This window comes from Chiloscyllium plagiosum, chromosome 37 (assembly GCF_004010195.1).
Source record: "Chiloscyllium plagiosum isolate BGI_BamShark_2017 chromosome 37, ASM401019v2, whole genome shotgun sequence".
Lineage (NCBI taxonomy): Eukaryota > Metazoa > Chordata > Chondrichthyes > Orectolobiformes > Hemiscylliidae > Chiloscyllium > Chiloscyllium plagiosum.
This window is the reverse complement of record NC_057746.1, coordinates 16195000-16218987: the sequence shown is the minus strand read 5'-3', so window position 1 is coordinate 16218987 and position 23988 is coordinate 16195000. Positions and strand designations below refer to the sequence as shown.

The following is a 23988-nucleotide window of genomic DNA, read 5'->3' as shown; positions in this document are numbered from 1 at the left end:
CGAAGGGAGAAAGGGGTCGTGGGAGTTGGAGAGAAACGTGGGGATAGAGAGTTGTCAAGAAGAGAAAGAAGTCCAAAAAGAGAAAACAAAGTAATGTGGGACAGACAATTGGGGAAAGCGAGAGAAAAGAGCGTGAAATGGAATAAAGCGAGGGATAGCGAGAGACGGGATCAGGGGGATTCGGGAGAAAGAGGTTGAAATAGAGAACAAAGGGAGTTAAAGGGATTTGGAAAGGAATTAGGGAGATGAGGAACTGGTCCTGAAGCCGGAGATTTACGGATTGGGCAGTAAAATGTGAATCCCAGAGAGTGACAGGAACAACCCCAACTGAGGATTCCGCATGGTCCTAAAGGCCCTATACCTATAGTCTCCCAGCACCTCTGCCCGAATCACTAATCTTTACCGCCCAGTGTGCGTTCCACAGAGATTTACACAAGAAAACAACACACGAAATGAGAAGTAATTACAGTCGGAGCACTACGGAGAAGAGGAGCTCCACCTCCCGCCATTTGATTGGAGTAATGAAGGCAAGACCGGAAATTTAAACAGAGGGGGTGGGGAGGAGGGGAATCTGAAGAAAGGTCACCGAACCCGAGTCAGTGACTCTGCTTTCTCTCTGCACAGATATTGCCAGACCTGTTGCGTTTCTGCAGCACTCTGGGCGCGCGTTTGCCTTTTTCTAGGTCACGCCTCATTGTCTCGTTGAGTTCCGGTTAAGAACAGTAGATTGACCATCCCCAGTCCGCGCAGAGTCAGACACAAGTCTGTGCACTGAGAACAAAGTAGACAGGCATGAGCCTGGAAGAACACAGCAAGCCAGGCAGTATCAGGAGGTGGAGAAGTGCGCGTTTCGGGCGTAACCCTTCTTCGGGGGACTGTTTAAGAACAAAGTAGCGCGAATGTTGAAATGTCTGATCTAGAGCTGAAAATGTGTTGCTGGAAAAGCGCAGCAGGTCAGGCAGCATCCAAGGAGCAGGAGAATCGACGTTTCGGGCATGAGCCCTTCCTCAGGAGATACTTTCTCCTAGAAGATACTGATCTCCAGCATCTGCACTCCTCACTTTCTCCATGTCTGATCTAGATAAAGGAGAAAGAGCCGGAGAAACTCTGGAAACTGTGGAGAGAAACCATTGTCGATTGTCGTGGGGGAGGGAGGGAGCTCATCTGGGTTCACAAAAATCCTTCAGGGAAGGAAACTGCCATCCTTACCTGGTCTGGCCTACACGTGACTCCAGACCCACATCCATGCGGTTGACTCTTAACTGCCCTCTGGGCCATCAGAGACGGGCAATAAGTGCTGGCGCAGCCAGCGATGCCCACGTCCTGTGAATGAACGAATTAATAAGTCCCGAATGCCTCTTTTCAGAACAAGAGATGTTGGACTGGTTTAATTCCGTTTCTCTCCACTCCCTTCATCCCACAGAGAGTGTCTGGTACATGCTCAGCACGACTCTGTACAATCCAGTTTAATTCATTGAGAGAGAGAGAGAGAAACAAAGACTAACCAAAGAGAGACAGACACAGAGACATGGAAGTAAAATAGAAGAGGTTAGAAAAGCCGAGAGTCAATATTTCATACCGAGGTCAGGCAACGTCTGAGGAAGCTGTTTTCTTGGAAAGCAGTTAAAAGAAATTTGTAATCGCGGGATGTAAAACGTCCGAGCGGAACTCTGCTCCCCACGCTCTTTACAATGTACAGGAGACAGCCGTAAATCTGTCAGCTTTTACAAACCCCAGCACCACCAGCAGCAATGATTCGGGATTTATTGGAATGGTAGAAAGAGCTCTGTGAACCTATTTTGGATTCAATGTTTAAAACAAAAAGATATCTGAAGACAAAGGAAGCGATTTCAGGTGTAACGAGCTTGGAAATGGTTCGCTGCACTGTCACTGAAAGCAAACGGAAAAGGTTTCCGAGCTCCTCCAACGCCTCGGGGCAGAGTTGCTCGTTAAAGGGCGCTATATTAATGCAATGTATTGCTGTCCACGCGGACTGTCTACATATTTTGGAGGTGCCGGTGTTGGAATGGGGTGGTCAAAATTAAAAATCACACAACACCAGGTTATAGTCCAAACCTGATATAAACCTGTTGTACTATAAACTGGTGTTATGTGATTTTTAACTTTGTTCACCGATTGTAATACCTCAGTGATCTTGGGCTGCAGTAGTCTCTAGTCACCAGAAACTATCCCCACCACCTCTCCCTCTCTCTCTCTCTCTGTCGCTGTGTGTCTCTCACTCACCGGCTGTTTCTGAAGGGGGTTTCCTACCCCGGGTTACTGCAATCTCCGATTGAACAGAGCCAGCTCCATTTTGAAGCTCCCAATTGGAGGCCGCCTTGATGCGCTGAGAGCCCGTGTGTGTGTGTGTGTCACTGGAGACGGGCCGAAAGTTCCCTCCTCCCCCGAGCTCGGCGCGTCCACACCTCCCAGATCCAGAGCAGCAGCAGCGTCGGCGCTGAGTGAATCACACGAAGGCAGCGCTCCCCGGCAGGCTGGGGAGAGGACATCACTTTCGCTCAGTGGAAATGCTGAGGCTGGGGAAAACTCTGCACACACACACACACACTTGGGGTTGTGGGGAATGCAGGAGACAGGGATCCGGGCAGCGTGGAGAAGTGAATAAATCAGCAACTCAAACTCCCTACACAGTGGAAACAGGCCATTCGGCCCGCCAAGTCCACACCGACTCTCCGGAGAGCATCCCACCCAGACTCACCCTATCCCAGTAACCCTGCGTTGCCCATGGCTCAGCCACCTGACCCTCCCCCCCAACGCATCCCTGAACATAGCAGGGCAATTTAGCATGGATCTATCGACCTAACCTTTGGACTGAAAGCCGAGGAAGGAAACCGGAGCGCCGAGAGGAAACCTACAGGAGAGAATGTGCAAACTCCACACAGACAGTCGGCCGAGGCTGGAATCGAACCTGTGAGGCAGCAGCGCTAACCACCGAGCTACCGCGCAGCCCCAAACTCCCCCTCCCACTCACCGCCCCTCTCCTCACTGACGCCTGGAGAGCTTTTTTGTTGCAGTGTGCCTTCCTTCAGTGATGGGTGAGAGACAGTGTGTGTGTGTGTGTATGGGGAACAAAGGAGGCGGAGATGGCCTATCCACCCAGATACCCGTGTGGTGTGTGTACGTTTGATTATAGCGTCGCTTACATCAGTCCTCGGGGCCCCTACCCATCCCACCCCCGCTTCTTTTTAAACATCCCTGGATTCTGTGAGCACTTTTTAAAAAGTTTAATCGGTTGCTTGGACTGACGGAATTGGTTCCGTCTGTGATTCTAAATTGATGAAGGGTTATGCCCGAACCGGCGACTTCTCTTGTTCCTGAGATGCTGTGATTTTTCCAGTCCCACATTTCAACGACTCTGACTTCTTCTGCACCTGCAGTCCTCACTATCTCCGTCTGTGATTCCCCTCAAGGTCGAATATCCAGGTGCAGTCTGACGGGTGAATGATGTCCATCGACACAGCGGAATTTGAAGTCGGCTTCACGTAATTGCCCGCCTTCCAGGGCACATAGAGTTTCGCTCTGAGCGGGAGGCAGATGTGAGACCAGCCCGTCTCTCTTATTGTCGTGAAAGACAGAAAGAACTTTCATTTATCTAGCGCCTTTCGTACGCCCGCAGGACCGGTCCAAGCATTCACTAACAGTGAAACATTATTGAAGCGCAGTTGTTATTGCACGCGTGCCACCTCTCATGAGCATTTTCCCATCCCTTACTCACTGTGGGGTACTATCCGTTCTTGCCCGCAGTTATGTAAGAGTCCAGTTTCATTTTCCTGATTGACTTAACTGCGCCAATCACTTTATCTCTGATTTTATTCTCCACAGTCCCATTGGACTCAAAGTCTATAATGGTGAATTTATATTCCAGAATATATCAAATCACATCATTATCCGGTCTGCTCCATTTATCTCAACCATAATATTTTAACCTTACACTAATTGCTCAGGGAGCACCATACAGTCGATTGGTTGAGTAACATTTAAGTCTAAAGGTAACTGTTAGCGAGATGCCAAATGGGAGATAAATATTGGTCTGAGGACACAGCAGAGATCTTTGCTGCTCTTCATCAAAATAGTGACAATGGAATATTTAACACATTTGAAATGGTCGATGGGGTATTGATCTAACGCTCATCCAAATGATTGCATAGCGTAGCATACCCTCAGTACTCACTGTCCGACAGTGCAACATTCCCCCAATACTGACGCTCCGACAGAGCGGCACTTCCCCAGCACTGACCCTCTAATAGTGCAGCACTCCCTCAGTACAGACCTCTGACAGTACAACGATCCCCCAGTAGTGAGCCTTTGACCGTGTGAAAGGGTCAGTTAGACTCGAAACGTCAGCTCTTGTCTTTCCTTACAGATGCTGCCAGACCTGCTGAGATTTTCCAGCATTTTCTCTTTTGATTTTGACACTCCCTCAATACTGACTCTCTGAAAATGCGGCAGTCCTTCAATACTGACTCTCTGACAGTGCGGCACTGTCTCAGTAGTGACCATTTGATAGTGCAGTACTCCCTCAGTGCTGACCGTCTGACAATGCTGCACTTCCTCACTACTAACCATCTGACAATGCAACACTTCCTCAGTACTTACTTTCTGACAGTGCAACACTCCCCCAGTACTGATCCTCTGATGGTATGGCACTCCATCAGTCTCTCTGTCAATGCTGCACTCCCTCAGTACTGATCCTCTGACAGTGCAACATTCACTCAGTACTGAACATCTGACAGTGCAACACTCCCCAGTACTGACCCTCTGATAGTGCAGCACTCCCTCAGTACTGACCCTCTGACAGAACTGTACTCCCTCAGTACTGACCCTCTGACAATGCTGCACTCTCCCAATAGTAACCCTCAGTTCACCACTCCCTCAGTTCTGACACTCTGACAGTGCAACACTCCTCCAGAACTGACCCTCTGATCATGCAACACTCCCTCAGCACTGATCCTTTGACAGTGCAGCAATCCCTCAGTACTGACCCTCTGACAGTGCGACTTTCTCCCAGTACTGACCATCTGACAATGCAGCACTCCCTCATTACTTCACTTGGAATGATGGCTGAATCATCAGCTGAGGCCTGTGAACTGGGACTTGAACCCACAGTCTTTACATTCTGAGATAAGACTGCTACATGTACTAAGGCAAGGCTAAGACCTTCAACAGAACATTTTTCACCCACCCATTAAACTGAACATTGGATTTGTGTGTAAAATATTCGTGATTAGATTCCCTACAGTGTGGAAACAGGCCCTTCAGCCCACTGACCCTCCGAAGAGTAACCCACCCAGACCCATTTTCCTCTGACTAACGCACATAACACTATGGCAATTTACCTGACCTGCACATCTTTGGACTGTGGGAAGAAACCGGAGCACCTGGAGGAAACCCACGCAGAGAATGTGCAAACTCCACACAGACAGTCTCCCAAGGCTGGAATCAAACCTGCGACCCTGGAGCTATGAGGCAGCAGTGCTAACCACTGAGCCACCGTGCCACTCCTGTAGACTGATCAAAGATTCTCACACACTCCCTCCCTGGACGTTGGAATATAGAGTAAATTTATCAGGTGTTAGTAGAATCATTTCTATATTCATTGTCAATTGGGAATCAGAATCAATTATTTCATGCCAACATTCACAATGTGATAATTTTTTCAATGTTTTGAGCACTTTAAGCATTCATTCTTGGAACCCAAGCATCACTGGCCAGGACAGTGTCACTAGACTTCCTTTATTCATCTGTGGGATGTCGGCATTACTGGCAGGTTGGCATTTATTGCCCGTCCCTAGTTGCCCCTTTGAGAAGGTGGTGGTGGCTGTCTTCTTGAACCATTGTGTCCACCTGCTGTGGATTGGTCCACAATGCGCTTAGGGAGGGAATTCCAGGATTTTGACCCAGTGACAGTGAAGGAACAGCAATATATTTCCAAGTGAGGATGGTGAGTGTCTTGGAGGGGAACTTGCAGGTAGTGGTGTTCCCATGTATCTGCTGCCCTTGTCCTTCTAGATGGAAGTGGGTGTGTGTTTGGAAGGGGCTGCCTCAGGACCTTTGCTGATTTTCTGCAGTGCATCTTGTATGAGGGTCGATGGTGGAGGAAGTCAATGCTTGTTGATGCTTGTGGCTGTTTGTATCACCATTTTCTCTTGATAGATGCTGCTGGACATGGTGAGTTTTCCAGCAACTTGTGTTTGTATTCCTGACAGTGTTGACCACTCTTTGGCATGACAAGATTGTTCATTCCTTCAACTGGACTAATTTTGCTCACCATTATCCCCCGAGATGGTGGTGGTGGGGAGGGGTGTGGGGAGGTGGGGTGCTGATGATGGTAGAATTTCCCAAAGTACCTCACAGGTGTATTAATGTCATAAGGTAGAAACCACTGACGGCCAGTATGTGAACAGTAAGATACCATCAACATCAATGATTTAAAGATCATTAATCTGATTTTGGTGGCTTTTGAAATACCTTGGAATCAGTGGACACAGAATGGTATGGTTTTCGCTTTATCCTGTGACAGGAAATGGGGCAAGTCAGGCTTTCCTGCCTCTGGGTACATTGTAACATCACCAGCCAAGAGACTGGATGGGGGGAGGGCCAACTGAGGGAATGGACCCCTGATGACATTGTCTCCCAGTGAAGCAAGGGAGGTGCCACAGAATTAGGGATGTGGCTCTTCCACACCAGTGGAGAGGATTATCACTCAAGGCAGTGAATGCCACCAATCACAAACTGACAGCAGTTTGCAGAGTCCTCTCTGCATTGCTTGCCTTCTCAATCTACATTTATGCCTGTCATTCAGTCTTCATCTTTTTTTTCCTGCTCTGCCTCTCTGTCCACTCTTACCTTTCTTCTTCTATTTCCATCTATCTCTCGCTCTCACCGTTCCCCTTGCCCTGCTGCCTTACTCTGTCCCTCCCTTTGTTTCCTCAACTCTCCCCCTATTTTTGCTTAGTCACTGTCTGTCTCCCATTCTGATTTTTCCTCCATCCTTCTCTCTTCTTCCTGATTGTAAAAATAATCTTTTTATTCATATATTTTGTGAAAACTAAACAAAGTGGTGGTTTGAAGTTGCCTGCTGCCTCATAATGGACAATTTCAGTTCCTCCCTTTTAAAAATGGATCCATTCGCCTGTTGTCATCTCTTCTCCAGCACAAAGTTCTGCTGTTCATTCAATTCAATGTTCAGCAGAACACTGCCCTCAGATCAGTAGGGGGCAGCGATGCCACTCAAGGGACAGTACCACCACTGAAACAGACAGTATTTTGTGTAAAAAAAAAACCCCCAAACTGTGGCAGACGCAATTACAGAAATCATTCATCAACTGCTCACTGATGTGATGATTATGTGGAGACTGAAAATCACAGAACTATGCAGGACAGAAGCCGTTCAGTCCATTATGTTAGAATGTTGAAGCAATCAGTACTGCGTCCCACCCTTCCCCATTTTCTCACATCCCTGCAAATCCTTTCCTCTCCGAGTATTTGTTCGACTCCCTTTTGGATGATAATGTTAGGTGAGCTTTCAAGGACATGTTCATCTGCGGGAAGGGTTCCCCTTTCATTACTCCATTAAAATATTTCAACAAGTTGATTACACCTCCTTCATATCTATTCTACTCTTGTTTGTCAAATTATCAGATAACTGTTTCTGGGAGCATTTATGTTGTATCTTATGCCCCGATTAATCTGTCATTGTTGGCTCCTGATGATTTTTAATATTTGGATATTAAAAATACTTCGCAAAAATACTAGACCTAACTCAGGTAAAGACAAAAAAACTGCAGATGCTGTAATCCAAGCTAGACAAGCAGCAGGCTGGAAGCCAGGCAGCATCAGGAGTTGGAAAAGTCAATGTTTTGGGTGTGACCCTTCTTCAGAACGGGTTGTGGGTGTAAGGGGAGCTGCAGATAAAGGTGATGGGGTGGCAGGGTGGTGAAGTGGGCTTAGGTGAAAACAGGTAGAAGGTACAACCTGTTGGATGATGGGAAGAATGAATCTGGTTGGTCACCGGAAGGAAGGGTCAATGAGAGCAATAGAAGGGTGGGGGGGGGGGGGCTGGGAAGGGAGTCAGGAGATGGGAAGGGAGGTTACTTCAAATTGGAGAACTCAATGTCGAGTCCTTTGTGCTGTCGGCTGCCAGGTAGAAGATGAGCTATTGTTCATCCAATTTTTAGTTTGATTCATCGTGGCATTGAAGGAGGACTAATTCCTCCCATCGACTAACCAGGTCATACTGTTCTGAAGTTGAAGGCGTGTACTGTACCTTTAGGAGAGAGTGAATGCTGTTTTGCATGACGGCTTACTAGCACCTGTAAATTTGCTCTCCAACTCGGTGCCGATGTTTTTTTCCTGTGCAAACCCCTCCTCCAGACAGGTACCTCTCAGAGAGTTCTTATGAGAAGCTTACAGCTGTTGGTCTTTTGGCAGTTTTCTCTCAACTGTTCAATTTTTTTCTAGTTTTATACCTGGAAACATTGGATCATTTCACTGGTTTTCAATATTGTCAAAATAGCAATTTCAAACTTGATTAGAGGTCGGTCTCATGAGGCATAATTTGAACTGACTGGCCAAATTTGAATTGTTTTTGTCTCATAGCAACCCAGCCAGTGCCAGCTGTTCTGACCAAGCATTACATTGTTAACTTGTTCCATACACTCTGCGCCTCTTTAAGTCCTTGCTAGCTTTCAATTCTCTTAAAGGTTCAGTACCCCCTACACCTTCATAACAATTGTTTTTGCCAGCCTTGAACCAATTCGATGTTTAGGGTATAAAAAAACACAGGCATTTTGAAAGTCAGACAGAGAGTAACTGCCATCAAGAAAGACTGCCATTCAAAAACACTCTCTATTAAACATATCTTTTTCATATGTCACATCTTTGCAGTCAAAGACAGAAGATGACACAGAGAGATCTTCAGCCGAAAGCAGAAGGATACCAGAGACAACAGCCTTTGTGTGGCTTTGAAATTAAGTTGATTTAATTTTAATATGGATTTTTATTGGAACAGTACATTTTTATACAGCTGGAGGCAGATAACAAGCAGTTAAGAGAAAGTGGGGCTTAGAGTTGTGAATAGAGTTGTTCAATTTTAACTTTGCAAGTGAAATAGTAAATTGATACTATTTTTCTTTAAATAGTGGAATTTGGGATTTCTCTATCACTCATATTTTAACATACTATGGGGCGAGTTGAACTTTTCTGGGCTTTTGATTTAATTAGCAGAAGGGCTCACCGGGCGTGTTGTAACAGTGCCCTCTCCCTATCCCCACCTCACTCCCCTGCTTCACTCCATCCCTGTTATCTGCAGCTTCCCTTACACCCATCCCCAGTCCTGAAGAAAGGTCAAACTTGAAACATTGACTTCTCCACCACCTGATGCTGCGTTCTTCCAACCTCCTACTCTGGGGGCAAGTTGAACCTGTGACACTTTGGTCCAGGAGAAAGTGAGGTCTGCAGGTGCTGAAGAGTTGAAAAGTGTGGTGCTGGTAACGCACAGCAGGTCAGGCAACATCCGAGGAGATGGAGAATTGATGTTTCAGACCTAAGCCCTTCATCAGGAATGTGGTGGGGTGGGGTGGGGGGGGGGGGGGGGGAGAGGTGAGCGGTGGTGGGGGAAGGGGACTGAAAGATAACTATTTTGCACCAGGCATGTGAACAATCTGACTGCATACCACGTTCCTAAAAATGTGCAGGGTCGCCATTACCAAGTCGCCACTCAACCAACTACTAATTAGGCCTGAACCGGCTTTGTTTCTGTGCTCAAATATTTGCAGATTAGTAAAGTCACAGGCTTGATAGCTGGTGTTGACTTGATCTGTAATCTGTGTTTATTGAAACATTCCAGACAAGACAGGGAGAATTTCTCCTGAAGCATTGTGAGGATTAAATTAACTGATTCACAGGTTGCATATACAGAGGACAGACAGCACAGTCTGAGGGGATGGATCTCACCCTGTGTATAGTGGGGACAGACAGTTCAAGCTGAGGGAATGAATCTCACTCAAAACAACACAGAAAACAGCAAAACATTCCCCAGGCACAAAAGCAGGAGAGGAGACAAACTTGACTCTGAGAGAGCTTTATTAGATTCGGGGGAGTGTTTAACAATATTATCACAAGTGTTCCAGTATCCATAGCGACAAACAATTCAACACTGCTCCATTGAATTCAACTGATGATATTTTTCCCAGCATAGGGAGTAGAAGCTGCAACCTAATTCACACGCTTCAGGTATGCAAAGTGAGCTCTTCAGCCTAGATTGCATGTTGAAGATGAGCCCCTGATGTTAAAAGCATCCTGCCAGAACAAAAAGAAGCCAATAGGCACAATTCTCTGAAGTCCATCCTGCCCAGATTCACTCCACATTTACCATGGTTAACCCACCTGACCTGCACACTATGGTCAATTTAGCATGGCCAATCCACCTAACTTGTTCATCTTTGGACTGTGGGAGGAAACCAGAGTGCCTGAAACAAACCCCCGCAGACATGGGGGGGTGGGGGGGGGGGTATGTGCAAATTCCACACAAACAGTCACCCAAGGCAAGAATCAAACCCAGGTCCTTGGTGCTGTGAAGCAGCAGTGCTAACCACTGAGCCACCCAAATGCTTTGTTCAGTTTCAAGAACTCAGTGTTAACAGGATTTTAAAATATCACACTGCCACAGCAACCAATTCAACAATTACTGCTCTTTCTCCACAGTCTGTTTAATAATTCAATTACATTACAAAAATATTATCATGGAATCATTGAATGACAGAGCTTGAAGGAGATCATTTGATGATCCTGCCTATGCCAGTTAGAAAGGATGAAATTAGTCCCACATTCTGTAATTTTAACTATAACTTAAAAAAATATAGCTTTATAAATTGTCCCATTCCATTTTGAAAGTTACGACTGATCTCCTTACACTGCCTTTTCAGGCAGCCTAATACAAATTATGGCAATTCACTGCAAAGAAACAATTCTTAGTCTCTCACTCTGGAGCAGAGAGTTTGAGTTGTAAGGATAAGCTGGGACTTTTGTCGCTGGAACATAGGAGGTTGAGAGATGACTTTATAAATCATGAGAAGAATGGCTAAGGTGAATAGCAGATCTCATGTCCCTAAAATGGTGGACTTCAAGACTAGCAGGCATATGTTTAAGGTGAGAGGAGAAAGACTTTTAAAAAAGACATGAGAAGCAATTTTTTTTTACACAGCAAGTAGCTCATATGGGAATGAACGTCCAGAGGCAATGGTGGATGCAGATACAGTTAAAGCATTTACTAGATATATACTTGAATAATAACTGTTTGGAGGGATAATTTATTTCTCTCAGCGGGTGGTGAACTCAATGCCTGAAGGGATGCTTGAGTCAGAAACACTCATAATTTTTAAGCAGTGTTTACTAATTAACTTGCAATGCCATAGCCCCCAGGGCTATGGGCCAAACGTAGCAGGTGGGACTAGTTTAGTTTGGGATTATGGTCAGCATGGATTGGTTGGACTGAAGAGTCTGTTTCTGCATTGTATGGCTCTATGAATTTGTGACTCTAATGTTTATTTTGTCAATCATCTTTAATCTGTGCCCCCTGGCGACTGACCCTCTGCCACTGGAAACTGTTTCTACTTATTTTTGCTGTGCACTTTAAAACTAGATGAGATTATAATTACAAATCAACACTTAGATGTCAGGTGGATGATTCTGTCCAACCCTGGGAGCTGCACTTTATGAAGAGGTTACAAATGAGATTTATAAGAATGGAACCAGGAATATGGGGCTTCAATTAGTATAGAAAGACTGAAAACACTGAGCTGATGTCTTCGAAACCCTACAGTATGGGATCAGGCCATTCAGTCCAGACCAACTCTCTAAAGACCATCCCTTAACCCTGCATTTCCTATGTCTAATCCACCTTATTTACACATTCCCCGGACACTGTGGGCAATTTAGCATGGCTAGTCCACCTGAACTACACATTGTTGGACTGTGGGAGGAAACTAGAACACCTGGAGGGGATCCACAAGGAAAATATGCGAACTCCACAGCCCAGTGCAGTAGAGAGGTTGCTCTCATGGGTGGGGTCCCTGGCTGTATGAAGCAGCAGTGCTAACCGCTGAGCCACCATGCCACCCACTGAGCAGGGAAGGTAAAGAAGAGATTTAACAGAGGTGTTCAAAATCATGAGGAATTCTTTGTAAAAGAGAAGAAAAACAATGTTTGGCAGCACAAGAGTCAGTAAGCAAAGGACACCGCAATGAATACTCCCCTAATATGCTGTATCATTCTAAGATTCTAAGTTTCCATTACAATTGTATCACCTTACAATTACATTATGTAACATTTTACCAACTTGCAAACCTAAAAGCTTACAATGGAGATAAAAAAACAATTTTGCTTATACGCAGAATTATAAATAAAATGTTATTTCCTGTGAGTGGCCAATTCCAATCATTAGAAGTAATGCTGAGATCTTACTCAGAAAATAAACCCAGGCATGCAATGTCATATTTCTCAATGCAGTTAACATTACAGTAAATTCATGCACAGAGTAACTGTGGGCTTCATCTCTGGCTCACTTCAAACTTCTGCTCTTCTGTGGCAATTTGTTTTATCCTTTACACAAAGCTTCTGATTGAGGTCCATTGGTTAAACATGAAGATTCTGGACAGAGCTGGAAATGGTAGGCATCCTTCAAGCCTCTGGCCAGGACGACGGGTGAAATAAGATCCGAGAAGTAAGGTTCTTATTGGGCCTGTCACTGTGACTCTGAGACCCTTAACTGAACAAGTCAATTTGGTTTTCTAAGATTCAAAGGAAATCATCATGGTGAAACTGATCAGACTACTCTGACATCGGTAAGAAAGAAAACAACACTCTATAAAGTCATCATGTTAAGAGAGAGAGGTCTTTGAGATTCCATTGGAAATTTGCTTTTGATAAACTATCATACACAGTAGTATGCAAAGGATTGTCACACAAGATTTAGAATTGGATACCCTTACACAGTGAAATGGAGCAAGAACTCTCAGGACAATGAATACAGATACCCATAGCCCGAGTTACTCCAGACTAACATTTTACGGTGAAGGTACCAGTGTTGACTGAAAGAGAAAGATAAAGCATAGCAGCAGCAAGAGATAAATTCTTGAAATTCAAGATGGCAGCAATGGAGTAGGCAGCATCCAGGCTTTTGAGCCTGGGGCTTGTTCATTCATAGAATCCCTACAGTGTGGAAACAGGCTATTTGGCCCAACAAGTTCACACCGGCCCTCTGAAGAGAAACCCATCCAGAAACATTCCCCTACCCTATTACTCCACATTTACCCCTGACTAATGTACCTGACCTATACATCCCTGAACACTATGGACAGTTTAGCATGGCCAATTCACATAAAATGCACATCTTTGGACTGTAGGAGGATACAGGAGCCCCTAGAGGAAACCCATGCAGGGAATGTGCAAACTCCACACAGAGAATCACCCTAGACTAGAATCAAACCCAGGTTGCTGGTGCTGTGAGGTAGCAATGCTAACCACTGAGCCACCGTGCCACGCTGTCTAATTTCCTCTTTTTTCACAATTCTTTCAGGCTATTTCCTCTTTTCAAAATGTTTTAGGACTTTTTTCCAATCTCTTCTGGAGAGAGCTCAGTGGTAGAGGTAGTGGAGATGATGGCATTAGGATACAGGGTGTGGCAGTGACTGGGGTGAGCTGGACTTTGACACATGGCAGCAAAGCAGCTGGAGACTCTGGACAGATAATCTGGAGGGTGGTTGGTGGCGAATGGCTGGTGAGCCAGAATGGCTTTGAGGGCCACAGCGATGAAAAGGGTGGTCCCATGGAGAGTGCAGGCCCAGTGTGTGGGGAAAGGGTGCTTTCATGGGGAGTGCAGGACAAGTGTTAGGGGAGAGAGTGCTCTTGTGGGGAGTGCAGGCCCAGTGTCGGGGGAGGGGAGAGTGCTCTCATGAGGAGTGTAAGCCCAGTGTGGGGGAAGAGGCTGCTCTCATGCGGTGTGCATGCCCAGTGTGGGGGAAAGAGTGTCCTCTAATGAGGGAGTTGGGGAAAAGTGTGCTCTCATGGGGAGTGCAAGACCACTATGGGGGAAGATGGTGTTCTCGTGGAGAGTGCATGCCCAGTGTGGGGGAGAAAGAGGGCTGTAATGGGGGATTGCAGGCCCAGTGTGGGGGAGAGAGTGCTGTAACGGGGGAATGCAAGCCCAGTGTTGGGGGAGAGGTGCTCTAATGGGGGTTTGCAGGCCCAGTATTGGGTGAGACTGCACTCATGGGGGAGTGCAGGTGCAGTATTGGGGGAGAGTGCTCTCATGAGGAGTGCAGGCCCAGTGTTAGGGGAGATTTGAAAAGGCAATAGTTTCAAATTGAGGCCAGAATTGGGAGTTCTCAAAACTACAAATTGAACAGTTCCAGGCTTATCAATGAAGGGGCAACACCATAAAGTCAATCTGTTTTGATGTGCTTTATGTCCAGTAACTGAAGTTGCTCATGTACGATAAATCATGAAAGGAATTACTAAGTAGAATGATGCACTCAATGCATACATTACCACCAAAAGTAATTCTTGATAGAATAGGCGAGAATTGATCAATGATATCAGCACTCAGGAAAATAATGGAAGATGTTGTAATGGTTTTGCATTGTCATGCAGGATGCTTTGGGTGCAGAGCTTTGAAGATAAATTATTTAGAATCTGTATAGTTTTTGATGTGAACGATGGGGATGCATTTGACATTTTTCAATGCAAATACGATGCAATGACAGAACAGGGAATTGCTGAGCTGGCAGAAATGACGGCTCCAAATCAATCAGTTCTGTGTGGAAATATCTGGGATTCTTCTGACACAGTTGGATGGGTAGATGTCAAAGTGTGACCCACCCGAGAGATGGATCAAATGCCGACCAAATTGGAATCATTGCAATTGAACAAATTAGGTTATACCCGATGTATGATATACCCTAAACAGAATCATGAGGGAGGGAAGCTGAGTGGTCTAAGTGTGGCCAGGTAGGGCAATTTGGAAAATATATTACATCAACAGTGCATTCACTGCCTCAAAAACAATGACAAGGTCTTGCAAAAGGAAACTTTTCGGAGAAATGGGATTCACACAACTGAGGGAAAGCGCAACCATTTAAAAATCCAGAACAAAATGTGAAGACTGCATTCATAATTGAGTTCACAACCAGTTTAAAATATTCTAGACTATCATCATGTAGGTACACAGCTTTAACATAGAACTTAAACTCGACATTGCAATAGCTGTTTCCATGCTGTCAAATATTTTGCAATGGCTGAGGTCTGTGGAGTTAAACCAGCAAGTATAAAACTCCAAGATTTGGAGGAGGGTGCAAGTAATGTGGGCAAATTAACACAAAAGCTTCAGGATAGATACATGACATCTGCCAAGAAATCAGAAGACCTCACTATTGAGCAGAAGTACATGTATTTCTTTCAGTCTCATCGAGAGAGTGAATACAATACTTCAGAATGAAAATAGGAGAGAAAATTCAGCAAGAATTTCCAAAACTGTTCAAAGAATTAGGCAACTTGAAGCAGGAGTATCATACTAACCTGAAAGAAGATCTAAACTCATTCGCTAGACTGCTCCCAGGAAGATTCTAATCCTTTGATGGGAAAAGTAAAATCTTAGTTAGAAAGAAATGGGATGATAATGCCAGTGACAGAGCTGACGCAATGGAGCTGAGGCCTCATAACTGTTCCCAAGATAAATAGAGAATTAATGTGGATTCCTCAGTTTAAGATTAGATTACCTACAGTGTGGAAACAGGCCCTTCGGCCCAACAAGTCCATACCAACCCTCCGAAGAGCAACCCACCCAAACCCATTCCACATTCACCCCTGACTAATGCACCTAACACAACGGGTAACTTAGCACTGCCAATTCACCTAACCTGCACATTTTTGGACTGTGGGAATAAACCAGAGCACCCGCATGCAGACACAAGGAGAACATGCAAACTCCACACAGATAGTTGCCCGAGGTGGGAATTGAACCCAGGTCTCTGGCACTGTGAGGCAGCAGTGCTAACCACTGAGCCACCATGCCACCCCTTTAAACTAAAGAAGTAGCAGGGAAATCCATTCAATTTGATCAGTCAATGATAGCTTTGCAAAATTGGCAAGATGGATTTCTTTTCTTAAAACTAGATGCAACTAAGGTGTTCTGGCATATACACCTACACCTAGGCTGAGATTGTTGAATACATCTAATACACAATTTGTATGTATTGTTTCAACCATCCACCATGGAAATCACCTCTCAACCAGGAGAGTTTCCAAAGGGCAATGTTGAGATATCTGGAAGGGAAACTGTGAACCATTCATCATATGAACAACATCCAAATTTACGACAAAGGAAAGAAGGAATATTACCAGAGCATCAGTGATCTATTAAAGGCATGGCAACACCTTACACGAAATGATAAATATCAATTCTCTAGAATGACATTACATTTCTAAAATACATGATGCAAGAATGATGAATTGAAAAGAGTCTAAAAAAACAGAAGGCCATTAATGAATGTCTGGCATCAAAGTGTGTAAATGATGTACAGCATTTCTTAGGAATGCGAGTCAAGTGGAAGTTTTTATCTCAACCTATCATGTAGTACATGACCTGTAGGAGACATTTTGAAGAAAGAATAACAACTGTACTGGAGTCAAGAACAGACTGCAGCTTTGAAAATGATCACAGAGAAGTTACTTTCTACAATGTTTTAGCACATGACAATCCAGTCTTATTCACTGCAGGTAGAAGCCAAAGATGTACCATCCACAGGACAAAGAGATATCCTTATTTGAGGACAAATTGGTGGAACATGAAAACCAATCTATTTTATGTCAAGGGTTTTGATGGAGACTGAGCATAAATATGAAACCATAGAGAAAGAAAGCTTCACAGACAAACAGAAATACTGAGTCAGAATGGAACACGAGCCTTGCTCAATATTATTTACATTGATAAAAAAAGTCTAAAAAAGATACAATCTTAAAATAATGAGACATGACTATATAGCAGTTTATATTCTGTGGAAGGTACAAGCAAATACACTCTTGAGGCAGCAATGATTTGAGAAGAGGAAAAAGATTTCATTCTCAACAAGGAAGCAAAGTTCTATCCATGGTTACAATCAACACTTCCTCAGCAACTGTGAGCAAAATTTGTGCAACACAAAAATCTGACAAGGAGCTCACAAAGGACAGACAACTCTCTCCTGTTGGAATATAACCTAGCAGGCCAAGTCTTGATAAAGCACCACAGAATAAAACTAGGACAGCATAGCGGCTCAGTGGCTCACTGTTGCCTCATAGTGCCAGGGACTTGGGTTCAATTCCACCTTGGGTGACTGTCTGTGTAGAGTTTGCACATTCTCCCTGTATCTGTGTGGATTTCCTCCCACAGTCTGAAGATGGGCAGATAAGGTAGTTTGGCCATGCTAAGCTGCCCACAGTGCCCAGGAATGTGCAGGCAAGGTGGGTTAACTATGGGAAATGTGGAGTTATTGGGAAATGGTAGGGGTGTGGGTGGGATGCTCCTCAGAGGGTTGGTGTGGATGTGATAGGCCAAATGGCCTTTTTCCACACTTTATTGATTCTATAAAACTATACTTGACAGTCATGGAGGATGTAGTGGTTCACAATCTTAGGCTATTTATACTAAGACTGGTGAAAAGAAATGTTGTACAAACTTCATGGGGAGCATCTCGATATTAGGAAATGCATAACAAATGGTCAACAGTAGGTATGGTGGCCATGTATTTTGAAACGCATACATAGTTATATTTTGTCATACCTAATGGCTACAAAGTCCATAAGAGCATAAGAAATAGAAACAGGAGGAGGCCACTCAGCCACTTGAGCCTGCTCTACCATTCAATAAGACAATGGCTGGTCTGACATTCCTCATACCACTTTCCTATGTTTTCCCCATTGCCCTTGATCCCCCTTCTTCAATTGTGTCATTGAGATTTCTGGAAAGGTCATGGGAAAGGCTACCAACAGATTTCTTTGATTTTAGAGGGAAAATTAATTTGTGCCCAGGTGACTATTATCCACGATGGATTGAACTGGGGACACTCCATCCAAGTACAGCAGATTCAGTGGCCTGAGTGTTGAGAAGAATCTTTGCAAGGTATGATTTTCCTGAAGAATTAATATCAGACGAAGGACTTCAATTCATGAATGAAGATTTGATGAGGCTCAGTTTGGCGGCAAGCGAATCAAATAAATGTCAAGATCTCCAATTCATCCTCATTCAAATGGACAGACAGAAAAAGCCAAGATTGTGAAGTCACTCACGCACAATATTCCAGCCTGGGAGTGAGCTCTGCTTATTTCCAGGGCAATATCATTGACTAGTGGTTGCTTGCCAGTGGGGTCGAAGGGAAACAAGTTGAGAACACAGCCAGAAGCCAAAAATAACCTCTCAAGACCACAGAAAGATAAAACTCTGAAAGAAGCACCACAGCAAACATCTGCAGCGTCGGTCCAATTCTAGATGAAGGGAGAGAATTCTGCTGCCTTGAAACCTGGATACAGTGTCTGGCTGACATGAAGTCAGAAACTGCAATCATCAGCCAAAACTAATCAGCTGAGATCTTATGTTGCCAGAGTGCCTGAAAGAATATTTCAGAGGAACAGGAAGGTTATGATCTTACTGAAGCCAAGAAATGATGGAGTGTGGGGCTACCATATTTACACTACATGATACAGTTTACAGAGTCAGTCCAACTATTCCAGATATCATCACTCTGATGTTGAACTCAAGTGAACCAAAATTAGGGTGTCCAGTCAGAATTCTAGACTGCTTCGAGCTGTGTGATTCAGACTCAGGGGAGTGGGGGTTGGGAGGGGAATGGGTTTCACTTGTAGTGGTGATAGTAATATTGATAAATGTGATGATAAAGTTTGTGGTGATTTTAATGGCGACAAAGCTATCGAAGTAAGTAGAAGGAAAATAGATCAAGTGGAGAGAAACTTGGGGGAAAATGCAGGTTCATGAAGTTTGTGTTAAGCATGATGCCGCATTAACCATATGATTTTCACATCTGTAAGATAAACTATCCGTCTTGAATAAATATGTGAAGGGAGAGTTATTAGATACTACACTAGAGAGCTATATTTGATAACCTACTGAGTATATACATAAATAAAGGAATGTCACTGTACATAAGAAGTTGAAGAGTCTTACTTCATGATAAAGAACAAGTAGCATTAGAGACAGTGTATAAGCAGATATACACAGCCGAGATACAACAGACTGGTATCTCAAGATGCAGGTAGCAACATTGGCTTCAAGTACAAGATAAAGTATCTTGGAGTGCAGTTTAAAACACTATTTTATCCATTAAAATGAACCATGTAATAACACTGACAGGATAATGTTACATGGCTGAGCACTGATTAGAGGCTGCAGAGCGTGTCTGGAGTTTGGAATGAACATACTTTGCACAATCTTTCTTCCCCCAGTTGACGTATGATTCCATTTTCTCCTGTGAATATATTTCAATGTTCAGCCGCATTTTGTGTGAGCTGATTACATTCTCCAGTATGGTTTATGAATAAATCCACTTCCAATCATCATTCCGTGGCTGATTGTAGACACCTTAGGGAATGAGTGGTGTGCTTGAATCATTCAAATATACAGAACAGAAATTACGGAAAAGAAACAGGCCATTCAGCACAAGTGGCTTATGCTCCTCATGAATGCCCTCCCATCCCTCTTTATTTCACCCATCAGCATATCCTTTTATTCCTTTGCCCCTCATGATTTTTTAATACAGCTTCCCCTTAAGTATTTCTATTTTACTCATGCAAGCTAGTCCCTGTGGTAATGAATTCTGCATTCTGTCTGCTCTCTAAGTAAGATGTGTCACCTAAAATCTAGTTTGGCTTATTAGCAATTGCTATATTCTTAATAGGTTTGGCTTCTTCCAGTTCCTATTGTTCCCATAAATGGTGGAACAGGCTTGAGGGGCTGAATGGCCTCTACAAGACCATAAGACATAGGAGCAGAAAATAGGCCACTCAGCCCATCGAGTCAGCTCCGCCAATCAATCCTGATATTCCTGTGTTGGAAAGAGCTGGTACCTGGAGGTTTGATGTTGTTGAAAGAGTCAGTAAGTGCCTTGTGCTGTCTCAATAAAGCAACAATTAATGGGGCTGAGCGCATTGTTGATGAAATATGTCATGAGCAGCTTCAGTCTGAGACAGACTCACAGATGTGTAGAAATACTAAGATGAAGGTTACTGGAGCTTTCTCTCCTTTTGTGTGTGTGTGTGTGTGTGTGTGTGTGGGTGCCCATGTGTGATTATATAATGGTTCACAGACACCGAATCGATCAGTAAAAGACAATGTTGTTTCTGACAATGCCTGATCCACGGCTCATTAGTGAATATTGATTTACAACCAGTGCGTTGGGTGATTGCACTGCTCCAGTTAGAATTAATAATGATGGTTAATGTCTACTTCCGTTTTTGTTACATGCTATGAATTCATTGTTAGGGTTAATATTCAGTACCTTTCTCTTACATGCCATTAATCATTAGTTCAGACCAGCTGGAAGATTATGTCCAACGCTACAGACCAGTGTACAAAGGATAGCAGAATTTTTGAGAGGGTGAAGAGGTAACTGGGAGCAGGCAGTTCAGCTAATGTGGAGAGACTGGAGAAGCTGGGATAACTTTCTTGACAGCAGAGATATTTAAGGGAAGATTTAATTGAGATGTTCAAAATTATTAAGGAGTAAATATGGAGAAATTGTTTCCGGATGGTAACAAGCTCAGTAACCAGAGGATAGAGATTGAATCTAATTAGCAAAAGGAGCAGAAGAGACACAAAGCATACAGTGAGCTATTGTGATCAGCTGAAAAGGATGCCAAACACAGTCTGATGATGACATTTTGAAAGAGAATGTGAGGGGCTGTTGTGGCGCACTGGTAGTGTCCCTACCTCTGATCCAGAAGAAACTGGGTTCAAGTCCCATCTACTCTAGCTGTGTGTAATGCTGTTTCTAAACATGATTACTGAAAGAGAATTAGAGGGGCGTCACGGTGGCACAGTGGTTAGCACTGCTGCCTCACAGCGCCAGAGACCCGGGTTCAATTCCCACCTCAGGCGACTGACTGTGTGGAGTTTGCACGTTCTCCCTGTGTCTGCGTGGGTTTCCTCCTGGTGCTCCGGTTTCCTCCCACAGTCCAAAGATGTGCAGGTCAGGTGAATTGGCCATGCTAAATTGCCCGTAGTGTTAGGTAAGGGGTAAATGTAGGGGTATGGGTGGATTGCGCTTCGGCGGGGCGGTGTGGACTTGTTGGGCCAAAGGGCCTGTTTCCACACTGTAAGCAATCTAAAGTAATCTAATCTAATCTAAACAGGGGTTCTTGTGGGGCAGTGGTCATGTCTCTACCTCTGAGCCAGGAAGCGCCGGTTAAAATCTTACCTGCTCCAGGGTTGTGTTGTAACATCTTTAAACAAGTTGATTGCAAAATATCTGAAAGAGAACAGGGGTTGAGGAGTGGGCTCCTGTGGTGCAGTGGTGGTATCCCTACATCTGAACTGGGAGGCCTCAGCTCAGTTTCAGAGATGTGTCATAACATCTCTGAGCTGGATTGACATAGAAAATACCTGAAAGATAAGTCAGATAACTTTTGGAATAGGCCAGGACTTGAGAAGAAGGATCTGAAGGGCAAGTGGTTGGGATCAAATGGATAGCTGTTTCAAACAGGAACAATGGGCCGAACTGCCTGTACCTCTGCTGCCTGAGTCCATGTTTCTATTAAACTACCCAGACGCTGACAGCAGTAAGGCGATGATTGTGAGTCAAATCACTGATGATTCAATTTCTCCTGCGATCGACCTTTTATTTTCCTCAGTGAGTGAGTGCAAGATCTTTAATATTTTTGTCACAACTTTCCCTTTAATAATTGGGAGAAATTATTGCTGGTTTCTGCCTTCTTTCACAGTTTCTAATGACCCTTTCCATTATTTAACAGCCAGCATGAGTTTTGCGGTTTATTTACGGGAGACTGTTATCTCAGGCTGGTATTATGGTCTGGGCGACGATTACCTGCTCAGAGACTGTGTCAGCCCAGGATTAATAGCTTCACAGATTCCATTCGGTCTCTTAGGTTTCCCAACACAAGAGTCACCGTGCAGAAAAAGTGCAATAAATATGACAAAGAGCTATCTGACATTTTAACCACAGATACATTTCTATTCACTTGAGTGTCAGAAAATGAAGGGTTTCAGCTGAAAACGACAGACTGGGGAATTTTGTGAAGTTTGTGAATTTAAGGCAATCCTCTCTCATTTAAAAAAAAAATGAAAGGCTTGCATTTTCTTTATACAGAGCCATGTAGCGATGACGAGGAAACAAAGTGCTATTGGTGTGGTGATATAGGAAGCATGGCAGTCAATTTGTGCACAGCAAGATCCCACTAACAACGTCAGAGCATGGGAATAGGGGGAGGCCATTCATCTCTGATGCAATTCGCTTTACTCATGCACAGGATGAAGCTGTCACAGCCTAAGCCAGTATTTATTGCCCATTCCTAATTGACCAGAGGGCAGTTGAGAGTCAACCACACATTGCTGTGGGTCTGGAGTTACATCCAGGTCAGAGCAGGTAAGGTTGGCAGTATCCTTCCCTCAAGGATATGAGCAAACCAGATGGGGTTTTCTGACAATTGGAATGGATTCATGGTCATCATTAGATTCTTAATTCCAGATTTTTATTGAATTCAAATTTCACCAACTGCTATGGTAGGATATGAAACTAGGTCCCCAGAACATTACTTAGGACTCTTGATTAACTGTCCAGTGATAAAGCCATTACCTCCCCTCAGCAATTTGTTCATTGCTGACCTGCAGTCTAATTCCATTTAATAACCTTTGTTCTGTAATGCATAAAATACACAGAAAATAAGATGGTATCAGTCTTGGTTTTGAATTGTCCAGCTAACTCCAAATATTTAGCTTTCTCTGTTCCTAAGACTGGCCTTAAAACCTATATATGAATATATGAAATAGAATCAGAAGTAGACCAAATTTAAAAAAAATAGTGACTTCAGATGCTGGAAATCAGAAACAATAACCAAAGTTGCTAAAAAGGCTCAGTGGCATCCGTGGAGAGAAACCCGAGTTAACGTTAACCTGGTGCAGAGTCTTCTCCCATCAGCACCTCTGCTGGAGCTATCCCCATAGTTGCATGAGGGGCAGTCCTATAATCAACAGGGCAGTTTGGTATTGAGGGAAAGTAAGGACGGCAAATGCTGGAACTCAGAGTCGAGAGCGTAGTGCTGGAAAAGCACAGCAGGTCAGGCAGCATCCGAACAACAGGAGTATCAACGTTTCAGGCATAAGCCCTTCATCAGGCTTATGCCTGAAAAGTTGATTTTCCTGCTCCTCGGATGCTGCCTGTCTTGCTGTGCTTTTCCAGCACTACACTCTCGAGCTCGGTATTGAGTGAAGCTTGTAAACTGCTTCTTTTTGGCTCTTTCCCACTAGACCATTGGACAATGGATGGTATGGAGCTGTCCTTATATGCCAAATGCCATTTGACTTTAGGAAATATTCAAACTCGTTGCAGGTAGGTAATTCCGATTATCTGTGACCAATTCTTCCGGGAATCCGCTTATTGCAAGTGAACATTGAAGCTTTTCAATCATCATCCCTGCGCCTGACAAATGAACTCTGTGTTCATCCATCCACAATGTCTGGGAACACAGACCCCATGAATGGACTGGCATTCTCGACATTTAGGTGGTAAAAACAATGACTGCAGATGCTGGAAACCAGATTCTGGATCAGTGGTGCTGGAAGAGCACAGCAATTCAGGCAGCATCCGAGGACAGGCAAAATCGACGTTTCGGGCAAAAGCCCTTCATCAGGAATAAAGGCAGAGAGCCTGAAGCGTGGAGAGATAAGCTAGAGGAGGGTGGGGGTGG

At 44.3% G+C, this 23988-nt stretch overlaps 2 protein-coding genes across 7 annotated transcripts in view; one reads left to right on the top strand and one right to left on the bottom strand.

Annotated features, from left to right (window-relative positions):
• Positions 1-3060, bottom strand: part of LOC122541315 (netrin-G1-like) — a 74771-nt gene extending 71711 nt beyond the window's left edge. Inside the window, exon 1 of one of the 3 annotated variants that reach the window (XM_043677953.1) lies at positions 2993-3060. The gene's annotated coding sequence lies outside the window, so the exon portion shown is untranslated. Of the gene's footprint in view, positions 1-1579; positions 1598-2244; positions 2625-2992 lie in introns of those variants that run through there. The other 2 variants (XM_043677952.1, XM_043677954.1) reach the window with 2 other exon arrangements.
• Positions 1-23988, top strand: part of LOC122541318 (netrin-G1-like) — a 910622-nt gene that overhangs the window by 173068 nt on the left and 713566 nt on the right. The gene's annotated exons all lie outside the window — the stretch shown is intronic.